Source organism: Pseudonaja textilis, chromosome 2 (genome assembly GCF_049901715.1).
Source record: "Pseudonaja textilis isolate UNSWEBS1 chromosome 2, rPseTex1.2, whole genome shotgun sequence".
Classification (NCBI taxonomy): Eukaryota; Metazoa; Chordata; class Lepidosauria; order Squamata; family Elapidae; genus Pseudonaja; species Pseudonaja textilis.
Window position 1 is genome coordinate 61,254,534 of NC_141991.1, and position 22,852 is coordinate 61,277,385.

Here is a 22,852-nt window from a genome sequence, read left to right on the forward strand (position 1 = left end):
GCATAGCCATAAACAAAGTCTAATTCCCCTTGATTGTCATTGAGCCTTATCTAATTCTAACCAGGTGCTGTCTGTTAGTTGAGATGATTCTTGTGCATAGGCATTTAGCAATAAATCAGTTAATTTGGATTTACATGTTTCAGCCTGGTTTTTGTGCCTAATACCTTTGTTGAATATCTACAATTTCAGAAAAATCTGCTATGAAGTATGTTTCATGTACTTATCCTTTGAGATAATACCAGCCCATAGCCCTAGACACAAGTATTTCACAGCTGAAATTACTGTTGGGATAAATTACAGGTATTTTAAAATAAATGCAAATATACTGGCATCAGCTTTGATTCAAAGATCTACTCAAATCATGCAGTGTCAGCTTGCACTTTCTGCATGATTTTCGTGAACAGCTGAACACCACTGTGTCTTATTACAAACTTCTTTTTGTACTTTCTTCCTTTGCAGGTTCTTCACATTTCTAGACATAATTTGTAAATGTATCACACAGATAAGTCTTAATATTCTGAGAATGAATATCACTAGTAAGGGACACATTAAAATGACACAGGGAGTAAAATGGCATAGACACATGATCTATACTTTTATTTCTAAAACATTTAACATTCATGTTTCATTAAACCTAGACCTGTTTGCATGTCTGTGTGTCTGCCTGCCTGCATATCTATCTATCTATCTATCTATCTATCTATCTATCTATCTATCTATCTATCTATCTATCTATCTATCTATCTATCTATCTATCTATCTATCTATCTATCTATCTATCTATCTATCTATCTATCTATCATCTATCATCTATCTATCTACCTGTCATCTATCTTGCTTTCATATCAGAATCCAATTTGGGACAGATATATTCAAGTAAAAGGCTAAGACTGTACTCCCAAAAGCTTCCTCTAATTTTCTGGAGAGGAAAAGCATCTGAAAAGTTTATTTGTGAATTATGTTCACGTGATCCCTTGCCTGTGTTTAGATAGCATGATACACCCTACTACCTGTAAGGAAAAAAATACCTCTCTTCAAGTAATATGTTATATCCAAATAAATCATACTACAGGTTGAGGTGATGTCCTGATACACATAGCATTCTAGGACAATGGCTAGTTTCCTGCAACAGGCTGATCCATAAACGATCTAAGCCCAATTTAGCTTAGTCTAACGGTGTATGCAAAAAGAAAAGTTCGTTTATGGTGCATCTAAATGCATTTACCTCCCCTACAAATACAAGAATTGTTCTTTTCTATCATTAAACTTTTTTAGAACAACTTGCTGGATGAAATGGATGCTAATTCATACCCCATCAGAGTGAGGGTAGAAAGCAGCATAAAGATAGCAATTTGGACCCAACAAGTGGGGAAAGCAATAAGCACCTTATTCCTCATATTGTCCATTACTCTCAAATTATTCCCACCTCAAGCTGCTTTTCTTCCTTTTTTAAAAAGGTTATTTTTCTAAACTATAGGAAACATTCATTTGGAAGACAAAATCAGCTGGATTTCTCAACAAAACACATACCAGCATGGTTATCTTTTGAAATTAAGATGCTTATCAAAAAAGGTCAGATCCAATATTCTCTTGTTTTAAATAATGTACCTCATATGCATTGGTGTAGAAAGATCTTGCTAATGTGGTTCTTGGATCAATGACAGCAGCAGATGCTGGTTGAAAATTTTTGACCTCAGGATGGGATGCCATATGTTCTGCTGGTCAAATGTTAAAACAGATGCTCTAGATGGAATATCATTGCAACCATATTTGTAACTTGTAATGTCACTGTTTCACACCGTTACTGTATAAACTGAACCCCAAGGAGGGGTCTACAGCAAACATCCTGTTGATATATTTTTAGCTGCCTAATCTATCTTTGGTTTAAAAAAAGAGGAGATTTTGAAATATTATGTAACCTTAGTAAACAACATTACACGTTCCTGCTTGTGCTGCTTAACTGAATCATATACTTTCCTGGTTGCTACTCTGGTGAACAGTGCAAGATGACAGAAGTGCATAAAGCCTGATTAATATTCTCAAAAAGATTATGTTCCTTATCTGAAAGGACTCCAAGAGTGTGAGTAATCATTAAAACAAACCAACAATCTGTTGCTGTGAAATTCTTAAACAGTGGAGACTGATGCATGAACAGGGAGCACTATTAACCCCCTATTGCTTTTATACGCCAAACAACTAAACAAGCTTTCTGAAATGTTGATTTCATCATCATTACGGACAGCATTTATAAACGTCTATTGTTTCCAAAGAGTTTTACCATTATTTATCATATAGTTAAAGTCCAGCCAATTAGGTGCAGTGATTAAGGCATTAGGCTGGAAACTGGGAAACTGTGAGTTCTAGTCTTACTTTAGGCACAAAGCCAGCTGGGTGACCTTGAACTGGTCATTCTTTCCTCAGCCCTAAAAAGGAGGCAAAAGAAACCATTTTTGAAATTGTGCCACAAAAACTCCATGGACTTGTCCGGTAATCACTAAGAGTCAGTGGTGAAAGGCATAGATAGACATAAGATAGATAGATAGATGATAGATGATAGATAAGTACCTTATTTTTCACACTATAAGGCACACTTTTTTCTCCCCAAAAGGAGGTGGAAATGTCTGTGCATCTTATAGAGAGAATATTGCAGTGTGGGGAGGGGGGAACCCTGGAGCCTTCACCGTGATCACCGCCCATCACCACCAATTGTTGCCACCACCAATCACCACCCATTGCTGCTGATTGCCCTTGATGAATGGCGGCGGCAGCAATCAGCGGTAGCAGCGAATGGCAGCAGTGGCAAATGGCGATTGGCAGCAATAGGTGCAGTGGCAGCAATTCCCGGCATCTACAACAAATGATTGGCAGTATTCCAGGAGGCCAATCCAACTGCCAATCAACTGCTCGGCAGCGTAGGCTCCAGTGTTCCCCGGTAGTGGTGGAAGCAGCTCAACTCAGTTGACCGGTGGTGGGCACAAATAGATCAGAGCCCTGACGAGCTACATGCTGGGCTGCGATAATGTGCTGAAGTTGACCAGGCTGTTTGCTGCTTGCTACAAGAATGCTAGCCAGATGAATACCAGTTGGATGCTGGGAGGCAGAAGCAGATTTCCTTTTTCCTTGTTTTCCTCCTCTAAAGCTAGGTGCATCTTATGTTCCGGACCATCTTACAATGCCAAAAATATGGATGGATAGATAGATAGGTAGATGGGTGAGTGGATGGAGAGACAGACAGGCAGACAGACAAATAGACAGACAGACACATCAGCCAAAGACAAAAAAGGCCATACCATGGGCTCAATAGGCAAGAAGGGACTTTAAATTAAATTTCCCTCATTCAAACCACATCTAAAATATTTATCTTCTGATCCTCCCAATGTATCATCCAGGAAATCCTATGCAAAGGTGAATGCACAGGTACAGAAATGCAATCATTGTTCCTCCCTGCTTTTCTCTAGTCCTGCAAGCTTCTCCATACATGCCCTGACACAAACTTGCTTTCTACCCGGTCATTTTATCTCTGTTTTATCTCTCATTGACCAATCAGGCCTGGCTGGAGGAGACTCTAACTAAAACATTTGGATTCTGGACTGTTAGTTCTTGGCAGTGAGTTCTGTAATGGAGATATTTGTATTTTCATTCAATCCCAATTTTATCTGAAGCTCATCCAAGAAGCATCTTCAGCTCTTCAGCTGAAGACAAACCAGAAAGTCTAGTTGCCTCTTGAAAAAAGCACCTTTGGGAGAACCATGACCTGAATGACTGAGAATCTCCCTAGGTTTTTTCAGTCAATCTTCCTCTTCTGTTTCTTTTCTTGAAGGACTTTTTGGTGCTCACACAATATACCACCTCCTTGTTTTCGATATACCCCATTAAGCATATGTGTCAGCTGTTCGTCCGAGGTTGAGGGGGTGAACGATAAGATATCAACTCACTTGTGTAGCTTCAGTGAAGTTTTTTATTCGTCTCCCACACCACCACAACAGACAACAGCGATCAAATTATGTTTAAAGTCAGCTCTGGGTTTCATTGCAACCCAGAGCTGTATTTATACATGTTATACTTTGGATAACAACATAATTACTATAACCATCTTCCGGCCACCTTCGCTGCCTAACATCCGGCATCCTTAAATTAAAGAAACATGGTAACTGCACCTTTCCCCAGCTCAATGAGTCCACGTACCCGCTTATTACAACACCACCCCCTTGACATCCAGCCATGAATCATTATTATTGCACCTTTCCTTGTCAGGAAGCCAATGTCAGTTATTTGAAGAATATTCATCATAACGTCCATGTGGTAACACAAGGCAAGTAAAAGACTATGGTCGTATCACATCCTGGTTGTCTCGGCTCCAGTCCGTTCTTTATTGGAGTCATGACAATATGCAGAGGGTGGTATCAGGGCCATAAAAAAAGAGTTAATTAAGTAATCACATTAAGCATGTTGTGCAAACTGAGCTCTTTAACCATTAATAACGCAGGTGAGATTCACATTACAGACACCAGTGTTACCTAAGCATATTGGGACAGAAGAGATAGACTTCAGAATGAATTAGGAAATTCTAGCCTGTACTGGAATAACAAGATTTTATTAGCAAACAACAACAAACAACAAAACAAAAAACAAATGTTACTTCACAAATACAGGTAGTCCTCGACTTACAACAGTCCATTTAGGGACCATTCAAAGTTACAATGGCACTGAAAAATGTGACTTATGACTGTTTTTCACAGTTATTGTTAAGGCTTCTGAGACCGTAATTATGCACACTCTTATTTTAAAATCAAGTCTTATTTTATTGCAACACTGGAAATTATTTTCATTCCCAGCCGGTAATGAATCTCAAACAGTCCCTCGAGATAAGCACCCACCTTTCTTCCCTGTGAAGTATTGCCAATAACAGAAGTGTCCAATGAACTAGAAAGAAAACAAACCAAAGTACAAAGAGCTTCTAGAATGAGTCTGAACCGAACGAACGACTTTGCTTCCTGCAAAAGTTTCATCACCTTTGCCTGACCTTTATACCTTATGGGAGGGGCAATCACCTCCAAGCCTTACTCTTGAGTCACCCCTTTTGTTTCAGCTGCTCTCACCTTCTAGCAGCTCTGCCCACACACACACTGGGAACAGGCTCTCCTGGGTCCTCTGCCTCACTGCTGCCAGACTCCAGAAGCTCCGGACGCAGCACCCCACACCCAGATGATCCTGGCCCCATCTCTGCATCAGCCGCAGGACCCTCATTGGAGTCTTCTCCAGACTCCTGGACTGGTCCCCGTTCTTCCCCACTGTCCAATTCCGCTGCCATCTCCACAGGCTGCCAGCAAACCACAACAGTTATGACCTTTGTAGCATCCCCATGATCATGTGATCAAAATTCAGATGCTTGGCAACTGTTTCATCCTTATGACTGTTGCTGTGTCCCAATCCCCTTTTGCAACCTCCTGACAAGCAAAGCCAATGGAGAAGCCAAGTTCACTTAACAACTGGGCTACTAACTTATCAACTGCAGGGATTCACTTAACACCTGAGGCAAGAAAGGTCATAAAAGGAGGCCAAACTCACTTAACAACAGAAATTTTGGGCTCAATTCTGGTCATATGTCTAGGACTACCTGTAATTTTGATGTGGCCAAGATACTATAAAAATTTACAGTTTATACAAAGCACTCCAGTGTTGCTGAGGAATTCTCTAGTTATCTTTCTGAAAAGCATTACTTTTGACCAGGACTGTCAAACTCCTGGCTTGTGGGCTGGATGCGTCACATGTTGGCATGCCCACACCTCATTTAGCAAAGGGGGAAAAGTCCCCATACATCACGTGACATTGCCATGACAATGTGAGTTTGACACCCCTCCTTTTGACTGAAGGAATTTGATGGAATATTAGGGGAAAAACCGAATTCCTAACATTAAGGATTGTGGAACTAATAATACACTTGGCTTTCCTTCATCAGATTTATTCAAATAAAGATTAGACAGGCTCTTTTGGGATATTTTAATTTGGATAGTTGCACTAAGCAAGGGGTTGGAGCTAGCGGTCTAAATAGCTCTCTAGTAAAACTATTGCCCGAATGGTAAATAACAGCAATCAGCCACACAACTATACACCCTCCTACCTTCCCTCACACTAGCATTTTGCTATTATGCATAGAATTGTAAGAGACTTAAGAATGTATTACTCCAGAAATCCAAACTACCAACCTGTCTATGATTCAGACTATTTTAGATCTGAGTTCATTTTCAGAAGCTAGCATCAAAATTATGAATAATCCAAGATATTACACAGACAGAGATTGAGTTGGATTCAAATGTAATAGAATAGAATTCTTTATTGGCCAAGTGTGATTGGACACACAAGGAATTTGTCTTTGGTGCATATGCTCTCAGTGTACATAAAGGAAACATTTATACATTTATCCAGTGGTGGGATTCAAATTGTTTTACTACGGGTTTGGTGGGTGTGGCTTGGGGGGTGTGCTTTGCCTAACACCGGCACGTAGCTTTCCCCACACCAGCTGAGACCTGCAGCACCAATCAGCTGAGAGAATAAAGAAGAGAAAAGTGCAAGGGCAGGTGGGAGGGCCAATCCTGCGCTTTTCTCTTCTTTTTCCTCTCAGCTGATTGTCGGATTTTTTTTCCCCTCCTCTCAGCTGATTGTTGGCTTTTGTTTTTACTACTGGTTTGACCAAACCGCTCCGAACTGGTAGCATACCACCACTGACATTCATCAAGAATCATAAGATACAACACTAAGTGATAGTCATAGGTTACTAATAAGCAGTCAAATCATACTAGGAAACAAATAAAACAATATAAATTGTAACGATACAAGCAACACGGTTATAGTCATAAGAGGGAAGAGATAAGTACTAGGAAGGATGAGAGGAATAATAGTAACACAGTCTTAGTAAATAAGTTGACAGTGTTGTGGGAATTAGTTGTTTAGCAGAGTGTTGGCATTGGGAAAAAACTGTCCTTGTGTCTAGTTGTTCTGTTGTTCAGTGCCCTATAGCGTCGTTTTGAGGGTAGATGTTGAAATAATTTATGTCCAGGATGTGAGGTGTCTGTAGATATTTTCACAGCCCTCTTTTTGACTCATGCAGTATGCAGGTCCACAATGGACAGCAGGTTGGTAGCAATTTTTTTTCCCCTGCAGTTTTAATTATCCTTTGAAGTCTGTGTCTGTCCTGTTGTGTTGCAGAACCAAACCAGACAGTTACAGAGGTGCAGATGACAGACTCAGTAATTCCTCTGTAGAACTATAACAGCAGCTCCTTGGGCAGTTTGAGCTTTCTGAGTTGGTGCAGAAAGAACATTCTTTGTTGTGCTTTTTTGATAATCATAACATCAATGAGATTTAGGATAGTAACTTGCCTAATTTAGTTCCACGGTTTTGCTCTTATTAGGACTGAATTGAAATCCATTACTTCCCCTCTTTTGCACTATAAAATTTGGATATTATTTTTGTGCATAGAATGTTCTGGATGCAATTAAATAGCACTGATAGCGTATGATGATCATTGTATTACAATGTTTAGTGAAAAATTATGAAAGGGTAATACAAAGACTATATTCCTTAAAGCGATTATCTGGAACTTCACTAAGAGTATCAGCAATTCAGCTCTCACAAGGAGACCAGCTGGGTCTTTCCTAAACAACCTCCCCACTATTCTTGGTTCTCGTGAAGAAACACACCATTCACTTCAAACATAAGGATCACCCCAAGACAAAATTCCTCACTTTTATGTTAGCAGCAAAGTAATTCTCTCAAGGAACCAGTTACTCTGGAGGAAATTGGTGCCTATCTAGCCAGCATTAAATTATGTTTTTCTTTCCAGAAAGTCAGTCAATGGGAGGAGGGTAGGTAGTTTTGGAGCCAGCCTTCAAAGTTGGCAAGCAATAAAATCTTTTCCCCACATTTCTGTATATAAGTTTTTATAACACTGTTAGGAATAACAAGGTTACCTAACGTAGTTTGGGTAAAATAATATATATAAACTATGATAGTAAGTTTAAGTGTGTGTCACTTTAAACTGCAAAGCATGTAATTTTGGGTGCGGTGTGAAACCGCCATAAGAGGGAGCAAGAGAACCTTCTGAATTGCTGACGATTGCTGGTTTGCCTGGATTGATGGTTTGCTAACTGTGTGTTACTGCTGAGTTGCTGAACGTCAAATGAAGAAAGGAGGTTTGACTTCTTCATATCTCTACTGCGAGGAGATATATTCCTGGACTGATATTTGTAAGTTTACTGACCTCTTTTTCGACACTGGGCTTTGCAACTGTATAATCCCCGGACGGACTGAACTAGTGAATGATACATGGACTGTTTTGACTATGCTAAAACTCTTGCTGGAATAAACTATTTAACTAGCACAGTGTATCTGTTTTACTGAGTGTAAGCTAAAAAAACGTTTATCTCGCATATTTTGCGTGCCTGCCTGACTGCCGTGCAGATTCTGCTAGGGTGTATCCCTAACAAACACCATGGTTATTTTGTCTAGTTTTGACTAGTTTTTATTTTGATCAGTTTAATTCTTGCCATGATTTTTGGCTTCTAATTGTTTTCAATTAATTCTGATATTTTCCACAAATGTGGACTTTTGCTTTTTGTACAAAGTGTTCATTCAAATTGTATTGATTTTCTGAATCAATTAAAACTTTTGAACACAATCGGGAAGAATGCATGCACAGAGATACCTTCCCATTCTAGAAACAAAAGAACTTATACCGTGTGTGTCTGTGTGTCTGTGTGTATACACACACACACTCTTTATATACATATAATCTGAAGCTATTGAGAACCTTAGATGAAACAGATTTTCTTGAGTCAAGCAGCATATGAATTTAATAAATTATTATTTATTAATTGCATATATATTTCTCTGTGCTTGGTGACAAAAAGACTGCCTGCCTTAACTATTCAGAGGCTTTATTAACTTCATTAAAAATACACACTGTTACCATCTTTTTGCTATCCTTACCTTTCTGATATAATGACAAAAAAAGATCACCTATCTCTGGTTACTGTTATTCTGAGTGCTGCAGCAGCATCTCAGCTCTGGGTTTGGGATTTCAGCTCACAGCTCTACCTTTCTGCACTGAATAAATAGAGGATGATTAGTCATGTAGCAGCTATTGATTTAGTGGTCTTCTTTTTAAAAATTACATTTCCTGCTATTGTTCTTTAAAAAAGTTATTACTCAAGAAAATTGTGACACATTCAACTAGGAATTGATTAACTTCTTCTTACCACTGTTGTAATGTGTGTCATGTTTATAACTCAGTAGAACAATGATGTCTAGTGCCCATAAAGTGAAAAAATATTTTTCTTTAATATAGGAAATAAAACAGCTGGGAGATAGATACAGCATAATCTAAGCAGACGGACACACGCTTGAACATATTGACTATGGCAGAGAGGCTTCAAAACATTTATACAATATAAAAAGCTGAAAGGATGGTCTAATGCTGGATTTGGGGCAGATAATATCCTTACCGATGCCCTGATGCTTCAAGGGCCCCATAATCCACCTCTCAAATCTTTTGATCTTTCTGCAAGAGCTTGCAATTGCTGCTTATTCTGCTTTTACCTTTAAGCATGAAAAAAAAAATAAGGAAAGCATTTTACTTATCTTATGCTTTTCTTTAGGATAGTAGCACAGGTTGAATTCAAATGAATGGCCTTGAAGATCAGCACTGACATCCATCTAAGAGGGCAGCTATAATCACTTGTCACTCTAAGCTTCAATTTAAAGGGAGGCAATGTTTTCACCTGGTTCCTGTTATGGGGGAGCGATATGTATGTATAGCTGTGTACATATTTATGCTTCCTCACTACCAAAATCCATCTTAGTGTAGGTAGACTTAACAAAAATAATAGAGAACAATGGTAGATAGGTTGTACACTGCTCATTTCAATTCAAAGAAGTAAAAAATCTTGCCTTGACTGCTATAAAGTCCTCTTAATTCCACAAATAATGAGTAGCTTCTAGCAAGTAGGAAGGAAGGATTACTCAACTACTCTAAAAAGTTCTTTAGGGTATATTGCAGAGGACGTACACTTTTACTATTACTTTAATAAAATAAATAAGCACACAGATACGTTATTCTCACTATATTGTTTATTCTTGATGTTATAATGCCACTCCTTGAGGGTAGTTCTAATTTCACAAGATGACATTCCCACAATTGTTGTTCAGCCCAAAAGAAAGGCAACAACGGAGTCCATGCTTCTTGTAGTCATTCATCCAACAGAGCTTCATTTTGATAAACCAGATCTCATAGTTATGCATTTGAGTTGCTTCTTCTTTCTTTTTGTAAGTACAGTGATACTTTATGGTTAGATCCTATGATCTACTATATAGGCAAATATGTATGCTGAATTGGGCACCGGAACTGCTGGGCTGACAAAATGCCACCATTTTCAGCATTGCATGCCATCCTGAATCAACTTGCTCTAAGCATAACAATCAAGGCTGATAGCATTCTTGACCAATATGGTAGAGGACTATCAGTTTGGGTGATTGGTAAAGGTAAGATGATTCACTTCTCCTTTTCGTAAACACAGGGCCTATAATATCCTTTCCCTGAATGATTGATACCATTAGGCTGTTTTGGTTGGCTGTAATTACAGCTTAAAATAAACCGGTGTTCCACAGCTTCATGTGAGATGGGATGGTGTCCACTTTAAGTTTCTTTTTTCTACCTTGTACTGTAGGATCAGCACAACAAACTACATTTCAGCACCATGGCCAGAACCTGTTATTTCCTGCAGTCCATCTCTTCCCTATATTTCCATTATTTTGTTAAGCTGGAAAGAAGACGGAAATTCTTTCTCTGCCCTCCCTTTTGTTCACACGAGGGCTTGTTTTGCTGTTTTTAAAAGGCTCTAATTTAACCAAGCCATTGTTTCCATTATCACCAGCATTGATATTTGTTCTTTCTTTTGACATTTTTAAAAAAATATTTTTATATGCGGCCTCCAAAAGGATATAATTTTATACAGTTAATACTAAGCAATCAAAGACAGAGGCTGAATTCCTGTGAGTTAATCAACCCTGTCTCATTATCATGGCTCTTTCAATTCAGTGAAAGAACTGGTAAAGTCCACAAGACAAAAAGCTATCATTTTATTTTTCTTTTAAAGACAGAGGTAATTAACATACCAGTTGTGTGCCACCGCCCCCCCAAAAAGAAAGAAAGCCCACCAACACCCTGCAAATGGGATCTTCTGTATAAGTATAAAATAAGATAAAATCCTTCTATGTGTATCACTGCATCTCAAAAATACCACCAGGTGAGTACAGGGATAAGGAAAAGACTTTCAAGTATGAGTTCAGGTATGATGATGCAATGCTGGCATCTCTTTACAGTGTCAGTTCTCAATCTCATAAATAATTCCAGCTGAATTAAAAGGGTTTTGATCCCTGGTTAGGAGATATAAGATTACAGACATTGGAAATTGAAGTGTTATAAGGAAGACATAATTCAGTTGGGTCAAACTTTCAGAGATAAGCATCTTCTTGGGGAACAGAAAATCTTCTTGCCAATTTGCTTCCTATTATTTTTTTATAATTCACAGAAGTTGCTGTTCATTTCTGCTGCTGCTTCTGGGGCAGTGGTTAAGGAAAAGTTCAAATGCAGCCTCAGGCAGGGAAGCTCACTGGGTGACTTTGGGCCATTTACAATCTCTCAACTCGACCTATGTCATAAGATTTTCATGGGGAAAAATGGAAGGAAGGAATGCCTCATGTATTGTCCTTGAGCCATTGGAGAAGAGGCAAAGTAGAAATCTAGTTACATCATCATCGTCATCATCATTGTCATGCCAGCAAATGAGATTTGACATTGCAATTGTATCTTTCAGAGGGACTTAAATAATTTTAAGGAGAGAAAATACAGTGCTGACATGACAAAGAACATCAAGAATTTTATCAGCTCTCTTTCTTCCTGTCTATCTAAAAGGCTGCTAAAAGTAAAATGCATTATTCTATTAAGATACATTAATTGGTTAGTGGCAGAGGACTTTTGAAATTAGGCAGATAACTCCAAACTCCTTTTAATTACTAATGTCATCCAAAAATGTCACTGAACTGTGGTTTGCTTAAGTGTTTCCTTGAGTAAACCATAATTGGCAGGACTCACACACAATCCTAAGTACATCTTGCAAAGACTTGCAACAAAAGTCAAAGAAAATTTAAAAAGTTTCTTCCAACATATAAATAACAAGAAAAAAAATCAAGGAAACAGTCAGTCCATTAAAGAGAGAAGATGGCAAGGAAGTTACAGGCAACAGAGAGAAAGCAGAACTGCTTAACTCATTTTTGCATCCGTCTTCACACAAAAAGAAACTATAGCTCAACCCACCAAAAACATAACTGTAAAAGACGGAGCAGAAATAAAAGTTAAAATAAGCAAAAATTAGTAAGAGAACACCTGACTGATCTTGATGAAAACATACCACTGGGGCCTGATGGATTACGTCCCAGAGTTTTAAAGGAGCTGGCAGAGGTCATCTCAGAACCACTGCATCATATCTTTCAAAAATCCTGGAGCACTGGGGAACTACCAGAGGATTGGAAAAGAGCTGATGTGGTTCCCATCTTCAAAAAAGGAAAAAAACAGACCCAGGACCAATCAGCCTAACATCAATACTCAGGAAGATACTGGAAAAGATAATAAAAAAACAGATCTACCAACATTTAGAAACAAGTAAAGTAATAACTAGCAGTCAGCACGGGTTTGTTAAAAACAGATCATGCCAAACTAATCTTATTTCATTCTTCAACACAGTGACTAAATTAGTAGACCAGCAAAATACCGTGGACATAATATATTTAGATTTCAGCAAGGCATTCGACAAACTAGACCACAACCTACTTCTTAGTAAGCTAGAAAAAAGTGGAATAGATAGTACCACCACTAGATGGACTCACAACTGGCTGGCAAACTGTACTCAATGAGTAGTCCTTAATGGGTCTAAGTCTACATGGAGGGAAATAAGCTTTGGGGTGCCACAAGATTCCGTCTTAGGCCCAGTACTTTTCAATATCTTCATTAACAACTTAGATGAGGGAATAGAAGGGGAATTTACCAAATTTGCAGATGATACTAAGCTGGCAGGAATAGCTAACACCCAAGAAGATAGGCTCAAGATCCAGATGGATCTTGACAGACTAGAACACTGGGCCATATCTAATAAAATGAAATTCAATGTAGAGAAAAGTAAAGTCCTACACTTAGGCAACAAAAACCAAAAATACACATATAGACTGGGTGAAACCAGGCTCAATAGCAGTAACTGTCAGAAGGATCTTGGAGTCTTAGTGGACAACCAGATAAATATGAGCCAGCAGTGTGCAGCAGCAGCCAAAAAAGCTAATGCAATCCTAAATTGTATTAACAGAGGGATACAATCAAGATCAAGGGAAGTACTAATACCACTCTATAAAGCCTTAGTAAGACCACACCTAGAGTACTGCATCCAGTTTTGTCCACATTATAAAAAAGATGTTGAGACACTAGAAAAAGTACAGAGAAGAGCAATCAGGATGATTAGGGGACTGGAGGCTAAAACATAAAACGAATGGTTGTAGGAACTGGGCTTGGCTAGTCTAGTAAAGAGAAGGACCAGGGGAGACATGATAGAGGTCTTCCAATATTTGAGGGGCTGCCACAGAGAGGAAGAGGTCAAGCTATTTTCTAAAGCACCTGTAGGCCAGACAAGGAATAATGGATGGAAACTGAACAAGGAGAGATTTAACCTGGAAATAAGGAGAAACTTTCTGACAGTGAGAACAATCAACCAATGGAACAGCTTGCCCTTGCAAGTTGTGGGAGCACCATCCCTTGAGACTTTCAAGAAGAAATTGGACTGCCATTTTCCAAAAATGGTGTAGGGTCTCCCGCTTGGCCGGGGGGTTGGACGAGATGACCTACATGGTCCCTTCCAACTCTGATTTTCTGTTAAATCTGTTACATATAACAAGTGACAAAAATTCACAATGCAATTTAGCACAGCATAGGGATAGCTACTACCTTTAGGCACAGACATTGATATTTACTTTCAATGGAAATCAAAGGAAGTATGTACACAAATCAAATTAATTATTTACAGTATATAGTTAAAAAGCAGGTAGACCATCTGCATGCCTAGGACATAATTATTTTGAAGATCTTTCTCATAAAGCAAAAGTAGAGAAGCATTTTGCTGGTGAAAAGATGCTAAAAGGGAGGCAGATTTACATACAGTATAGAACTCATTTAATGTGCCACATTTCGAGTAATACTACAACTTATATTTTCCCACACAAAAGATAAGAAAAATGTGAGGAGTAAGAAGTTCAAAAGAAACTAAAAGATAACGAGAAGACTTATCTTCTCATTGGTGGGTATTGGCCCATAGTACAGTGCTTTGGATATGGCTTCCTTGGTGGTAGCATCTAATTGTTGATTATTTTCCTTGTTTAATTATGCCTAACACTGACTCTTGCATACACTAGCTGAGGATTCACGTATTCCCTTAGTTCCATTTCAAGAAGCTGTGCTATTTCCTTTCCTGTTGCAGTTATCCTTCTTTATTTTTGGAACATTATGTGGTTCTATCGTTTTTGTTGTATTTAATATTCCTGCATTGGGATTCCTTTCATAATGAAATGTGGATAATACTTTCTATCAAACAATCAGTCAATCATAAATGTAAGAGAAAATATATAGAAATAGTTCCTCACTCTGGGAGTGATGTAGCATGATACTTGCTATAAAAGCATAAACTAGAATGTGTACATAATCTGTACAAAATAGGCTCATGATGTATGGAAGCCCAGTCATTAGTGTGTCTAGTTATGTGGGGTTGCGTTGCCCTCAAACAGGAAACAATCAGGGGAACCAGACTGTTCATTTATTCCTGTCCTGTGGATGATTTTTAGTGATAAGCTGTTTTTCTGAGCATTAATATACAGTGTTGTTATTCAATGTCAGTGGTTTAAAAATGCTGATCGTGCTAGTGACAGCTTAAATGGCTGTAGCCTATCCTTCCCCTTCTTTCAGCCCGCAGTTGGCCACTGTAATGGATGGAAGGCTGACAAGTTATATTCAGAAACAATGGAGAGTCACAGAGGAGCAAGCAAGCCTTGTAATTTGAAGGAAGGGGGTGGGCCAGTAACCTGAATTCCAACAGCCGCAGTGTTTCTCTTCTCCTTGGTCCATGGTCGGCTTTCAGCATAGGCAAAAAAGCAAAAATCAGAATTGCCCATGCTGATAGGGCGTTGTCAGCAGAGCATTTTCAATGCCTTGGAGAAACAAGGAGCCTGATCTGAAATCCCAAGGAGGTTGATTGCATGGCTATTTGCCCAATTGCGCTTGCTTTTTAGATCTGAGGAAGAAAGTGAGAGAACTGAAAGCTGCTTTTCATCTCTTCTAACTTGCTCTGTAGTTACAGCCTTCTGGGAGCAAAAAGCCCCCTAATGTCACTTGATCGCTCATTCTCCTGTTCACCAGCAAGCGAGGCTTCTCATCCGGGCAAAAAAATATTTTGGGGTGCTTGCCAAATCTTTTTTTTTCCCCTTCTATATTGCAGTTTAACCAGCCATACAATGCAAATGGCTGTTTCCAAACATGGAATGAGGTGGGCCGGTGGAAGTAGGAAAACCTGTGTAGTCACTTTTCTCAAATAGCAGGTTACATATTGAAAGAGTGCATTCTGCAAGGCTACATGAGATAGCATTGTTACATTAGAAATAGAAATGAATATAGAAACAAGTGTGATTAAAGTGATCGATAAAATACTTACTGTAATCTAATGGAATGTTTGTTAATAAATAAGTGAAATAAAAAGAATGAGAGGATGAAATTAGGAAAGGATGGGAACATTTTAATTGTTATTAATGATTTATAAAAATTTAAGTGAAGAGAAATATGAAAGAAATATGAAAAAAATAAATAAGTGTTCCTAGGGAAGTATGATGTTTAATTGAAAAGAAGTGTTAAAGAAGTTAATTAATATTAATGGAAGATTGTAACTCACATTAATGGTTGAGCTGAATTGGAATTGAATAAGTATTTTTTGTACTGTTGTTATATATATAATTTTTCTCTAAGAACTTAGTGTGTATTTTAAGAATGTACCAAGCAGAATTCGATTGGCAAAATTTATGTGTTATAAAATAGAGGTTAGATATTGAATGTTATAATTGTAAAGGTATAAATTGAAGTTTAAATAAGATTTGAATGGACAAAAACTAAAAGATACAAAGGTGTCATATTCCAATCAGAAATTACAGGGGAAAATTTGTTTAAAGAGAAAAGAAAATATGAAATTGAAACAGGACAGACAAAAATATAAATATAATGATTTGAAAGATATTGAAACTTAGAAAAAGATATATAATTGAATTTAGAAAGGATTGAGATGATTAAAAACAAGGTTGAGAAAACTTAGGGAAGGGAAAAATCACCGAGAAAATGCTGAAATAGTAATAAGATATGGAATAGAATACAAAGATTAATATGAAATTGAGTTTGTGTCCATATGGAGAATTGATAACCCGGGATTATGCTATTCTCAAAAAAATAATAATATTTTATTTCTATTATGTTTTGTGAAAACCCAGATAAAAAAATTTACAAAAAAAAGAGGAAAATATATAAGAGGCACATCTGCTAGGGGAAAAGGTACTTTTTATATTGTGTTTATATTGTGTAGGATGGAGGTGTTGTGCGAAGGAAGGTGCACTTATTGTTGGAGAAAATTGGACACCGAGCTGAAGAAAGAATCCTGGAGAAAGAAGGAATGTGCAACTTAAGAGTCAGAAAGGGAGATCTGCGAAATGGACTGGCTGGTGAAAAGACTGAAGCTGCATTTGGAAAAGAGAAAATAGGAATCATTGCAAGAAAGCATGGCCAAGGTGTAGGATTTCCAAGAGACCCAGGAAGGAATTGTTGTTCCACAATGATAACTAATACTTGTGAGTCTATTGGTAAAGAACTGTAAAAAGAGCTATATGTGCATATATAGCTATATCAGTAATTTGTTAACTGAGCCACTGCTTATTAGGAGTAAACACAAATTCATAACCTTTAGTGGCACTGCTACACCAAGCAACACTTTAGTTTGTAAAAATAAGTGTATGTGTGTCTTGATAAATTCCTGCTCCTTTCCCATTCTCTGGCAGACATGTTGAATCGTGTCTAATATCCGGTGTGACTCTTGCTCTTAAATGGCTCCATCAATGAGGGCAGCTATGTTCTAAAAAAAAAAATCCACTTGAAGATTCTTAAGACCCCGTCACATGCCTATGTATTGCAGACAGCAGCAAAATATTAAGAACAACTGCGTTCTTTTCGCTGATGATGTAAAGCTATTCAATACCACAGACAATACTGCTACCCTTCAAAAAGATCTTGACTGTGTATCAGAATGGTCAAACAAATGGCAACTTCAAATCTCAACAAATAAATGCTCTGTCTTACATATTGGCAAAAAAAATCCGAAAATAAAATACAAGCTGAATAGTCAAGATCTTGTTGATGATCCAAGCTCTGTAAAGGACCTTGGAATATTCACCTCTAATGATCTAAGTGCTAGAGCCCACTGCAACTACATAGCCAAAAAGGCATTAAGAGTTGTTAACCTAATCTTACGTAGCTTTTTCTCTGGTAATATCACACTACTAACTAGAGCATACAAAACATTTGCTAGACCAATACTCGAATACAGCTCATCAGTCTGGAACCCACATTACGTATCTGATATTAGCACAATTGAGAAAGTCCAGAAATATTTCACAAGAAGAGTTCTCCACTCCTCTACTCGTTGTAGAATACCTTATGCCACCAGACTTGAAATTCTAGAACTAGAAAACCTTGAATTACGCCGTCTTCGGTCTGATTTAAGCATGGTATATAAAATCATACATTGCAATGTCCTACCTGTCAATGAATACTTCAGCTTCAACCATAACAATACAAGAGCACACAACAGATACAAACTCAAGGTTAACCGCACCAAGCTTGATTGCAGGAAATACGACTTCAGCAACAGAGTGGTCAATGTCTGGAATACTCTACCCGACTCAGTAGTTTCTTCCCCAAACCCCAAAAACTTTAACCTTAGACTGTCTACTATTGACCTCATCCCTTTCCTAAGAGGTCTGTAGGGGGCGTGCATAAGCGCACCAACGTGCCTACCGTCCCTGTCCTATTGTTTCTTTTATTTTTCTTTTATTTTTCTTATACGTACCCATATCATGTATTCATAATTATGTATACACTTATACTTATTATCTTGTAAACAATTGACAAATAAAATAAATAAATAAATAAAAAATAAAAAAAATAGCCTGCAGGCAACAAAAGCAGGCTTCCTATTTTGGGTGTTTGATTTCAGCACTGGTCTCAAACTGGCCAAAGACACTCCTGCTAATGACTGCCTGTTGATTAACAAGACTCAATTGGATGGCAGTTTGAGTCCTTCGTGGGGAATGAATACTCCATTCAAAAAATCCAATCCTTTTCCCCAAAGCCTAATTTTTCCTGAACCAGGAGCACCTCTGTGTAATCAAGGCAGGATAGTCAGGTTCGCCGATAGCCAGTTCAGATGGCAGCAGAATCGGACAGTGGTGAAGAATGGGGACCAGTCAGGGAGTCTGGGAGTTTGGATGAGGGTCCTGTGTCTGATGCAGAGATGGGGCCAGGACCATCTGGGAATGGGTGCTGCCACCGGAGCCTTCAGAGTCTGGCAGCAGCAAGGCAGAGGACCCAGGGGAGCCTGTTCCCAGTGCATGTGTGCGCAGAGCTGCTGGAAGGTGAGAGCAGCTGAAACAAAAGGGGCAACTTGGGAGTAAGACTGGGACATGATTGCCCCTCCCATAAGGTATAAAGATCAGTCAAAGATGACGATACCTTTGCAGGAAACAAAGTCATTCATTCGGTTCAGATTCATTCTTGAAACTCTTTGTACTTCGGTTGGGTTTCTTTTGTAGTTTGGTTGGTTTTTTTTCTAGTTCATTTGATACTTCTGTTATTGGCTGCACTTCACAGAAAAGAAAGGTGGGCAGTTATCTTGGGGGACTGCTTGAGATTAATTCCAGCTGGGAATGAAAACAATTCCCAGCATTGCAATTAAATAAGTCTTGTTTTTAAAATAAGTGTGTGCATAATTACGGTTTAGGAAGCTTGGTCAGAACACAAGGTTTTGTTTTGCTTTGCTTTGCTTTCATCCATCCCTTGATCTCCTTAAGGAAAATGGCTTTAAAAAGTAAGAAGCTGAATTCAAATCCTGAGCAAATGATTTAAAATTTGACTGTTGAAAATTTATCTGGCTAAGAATTCATGCATCTTCCATTATTTTAATTAGGCAAGAACCAGTTATGATCATTCTGATTTCTACAAGTTTCTCCAGAAGTAAACCACTAGGAAATGCCAAGCCCCAGGAGAATAGGTAGGATTGTAGGCTAAAGGAAGCCATGTGTGAATAGGTGGCAATATAAATTTTCTAATAAATAATAAAAAAAAATCTTCCTCCATTCTTCAGCTCAGAGGGAGTTAAGCTTTTTCTGCATACGTTGCCTTTGCGTCCAGCTGTATCCACCACCATTTTTCTCTTCTGCATGAGTCTGCATCCCTCAACTGCATACTCCTCCCTCCCCTCGCTTGCACCCTTCCGTTCTGCCTTTCCATTCATGATGTTTGTTGGAAGATCAGTTCCAATTTGCATCTGCTCCACAGATCATGAAGGCAGGCCAAGGAAACAGCATGTCACCCATCAGAAAGACAGCTGGCAGGGAAGCCATTCTCTTCTTGTTTCTCTAAGCAGCCCCAGTACTTAGAACAGGCCAGGATGGGAGGAAATTGTTGCTTTGCCACTAGTCAGTGTCCCCATGAGCCTGCCTTATTTACTTTTTCTTTATTTTTTATTTTTATTTTTTTTAAAAATGTACATCAGCCTCAGAGAGGGACTCTGGATAGCATACAAGCAAAACCATTAAAAGGTAAATGTATATAAAGTTTACAATTTAAAAGGGAAGGGTGGATTCAAATTTAATATTAAAGAAAGTTAAAAGGCAGGGGGAGGCTTTCAGGACACTAACCGACTGCATCTTCCTCCAGACCCAATCAAGACCACGAAGCCATGTTTTTACACCAGTCTGAAACACCCCCATTCTCCTTCTCCCAAATATGTTTAGTCAATATTATAAAAGCAGTAAGACAGTATGATGCTGTCCTCTCTGCAACCCTCCCCTCCCATACATTTTCTAATTCAAGCTGGCTGATGGTCGCTGCATTCATAACAGACCTTGACTTCTAGGGAAGCTCTCCTGTGTGCCAAGTCACTGGCTTGGCAATTGGAAGGTGCTCTACAAACACTGGCTCTCCCAGGAAAGAAGGATGTGAGGGGAAGTCTGCCAAAACCCTCTACAGAGAAAGGAAAATGAGTGATACATCTGGCCACTCATGTTTTAGATCACAATGTGTTTTATTAGGGGACAGGAAGAAGTGAGATATAAAACTGGCTGGGTGATGGCTTTTGTATATTCTGCTGTGCGCATGATCTCCATACCAGCTGCCAACTCTCTGAATAAAGGGAAATAATACAAACCTGGAAACTCTGACACACAGAAGAGTAAGCACGGTACTTAATGCAGGAGGAGCAGCTGGCTAAAGGCCCTTGCTGTCAGCGCACACATAAGTACCATGCAAATGCATTCAACCCTGTCCAGAAAACTTCATAAATGCCCTCGAACTATTACTCTCTCCTTTAGTTTATTTTTAGAAACAAAAATGTAGCAGTGACAGGCATATCTAATTTGCACCCATTTTTACCAGTGAAATCATACGCACAGACACACATAAATCCGTTGGAAGTTTGGCTGTAGACTTATTTTAGCAATCAAACAATTCTCTTTGTGCTCCTGCTACAGGCACCGGAATGATTATATTTGAGAAGATTTCATTATTTAAGACACGGAAGTCATCTGTATTTTGCACTGGTAGGAAAAAAAATATTTCTTTTAAAAGTTGAAGAAATAAATGTTAGAAACTTTGGCTGGCAGTCTGTGAAGTTCTTTGAAAGAGTTCGATCTTGTTAAGGCAGCAGAATAACAACAGTCTTATAGCCAGCTGGCTTCACTGGTGCAAAAATACCTATATCACTCTCAATAACTGTTCTCTTCAGTGGCCACAACTTAGAGGTAATTCTGTTTCAGGCATCCTTTTAACTATCTCCATTGTCATCCCCATCTCATCCTCAAGCAACAAGTTGCATGTATATGTAAAACTTGCCTCTTAGGACTCTGGGCTTTGGATGAACTGAATTATATTCCCTAAAAGCTTATACAATAATATTGTAAAACTTGACAGTATTGCAAGGCTTTGGTTTGTAACGTAGTTCCTGTTCTGCTAAAACTATCTAGCCGAAAACTATTGCAGCAATATATTCTTTTTTATGAAGAGATACTATACAGACTACTTCTTTCCAATCCACGTGATGGAACCTGTGGAATCCATGCTTTCTATTTTCATTGTCACTGACAAGAATGCAGGTTTCATCATGAAGTAAAAATTATGGACGCATCACAGTCTCACAGTCTTTCAGTTGAATGAATGAATGAATGAACTGTCTATTTATTGGCCAAGTGTGATTAGACACACAAGGAATTTGTCTTGTTGCAAATGCACTCAGCGTGCATAAAAATAAAAGATACATTCATCAAGAATCATAAGGTACAACATTTAATATAGTCATTGGGTACAAAGAAGCAATCAAATCATACTAGGAAACGGTCAATATAAATCAAAAGGATACAAGCGACAAAGTTACAGTCAATCAATTAATTTTGTTCAATCAATCTCCCTCCCATTGTACAAACTTTGCCATGGGCTGTGCTGAGAGCAGCAGTTCCCTCAACAACTTTATTTGGATTGCCTTGGATGTTTTGGGCCTTTGCCTATGAAATAGTGGCATTTGCTGACATGCTTTGTTTTCTTCTCTTGAGTGCCTTGACATGATGCAAGACCCAGGGCAATAAAAGACAATAAAGACAATAAAAGGGTTCCCATAGGGAGCACATCTCTGGCCATGACTGACCTTAGAGAAAGATTGGCATCCTGCACCTGAACAGAGAATGATGAATGGGATCAAAAGACTTAACTATTCATATCTGTTTGTTACTCATTCTGTTCGTTTTGGAAAAAATGCAAATTGAACTGAATAGGTCCCTTTTATGCCATTTTCCTTCATCTGAAAATGAATTCACATCACTAATTAGGAGACTAAGTTGTCCTCCCTCTTGCTTGGGAATCTGATCAAAAGCACACAAGGGGCTTGGGGAGGAAAAGGCTACAAATTGTAGCACATTTCCCTTTGCTTCTTTACTTCATTGTTTCTTAAAATATGTTAATGCCTTCAATGTTCATTGCAATGAACCACTGTGGATATTTGTATGCTATGAGCCACTCTGGATACTGATTAAGTGGAACTGACTCCCTCTTTAAATAATGAACTAGCATGCAGGACTAGGTCACAGATGCACTGGCTGGAAGAGACAAGAACAGTCAGACAATTACCTGGAGGAAAGACTGTCTGGTGACTGACCACAGCTATGTTCAAAATATGCCAGGAGATGCGTTGAAAGACAGATGGAAGAATGAGATGGGAGAAGCTGAATCAGGCTCTATTCCAAACTTATGCAAACCAAAGCCAGCACAGAAGAAGTGCAGCAAGCTCAAATAAGCCCAGATGATTCTGGATTGACACTTCATGCTTCAAACCGTTAATTTGGAATTGGGTTCACATTTCAAACTCTGCCATAGTATAGTATATTTGTGTCATGAAGATGCAATGGGGAT

At 38.5% G+C, this 22,852-nt stretch overlaps 1 long non-coding RNA gene across 2 annotated transcripts in view; it reads right to left on the minus strand.

The window, feature by feature from the left end:
* Positions 1 to 22,629, minus strand: part of LOC148126876 (uncharacterized) — an 85,788-nt gene extending 63,159 nt beyond the window's left edge. For both annotated transcript variants that reach the window (XR_015741664.1, XR_015741663.1), the window contains exon 1: positions 22,571 to 22,629. This is a non-coding gene — a long non-coding RNA (uncharacterized LOC148126876). The remainder of the gene's footprint in view (positions 1 to 22,570) is intronic.
* Between the last annotated feature and the right edge of the window lie 223 nt (positions 22,630 to 22,852).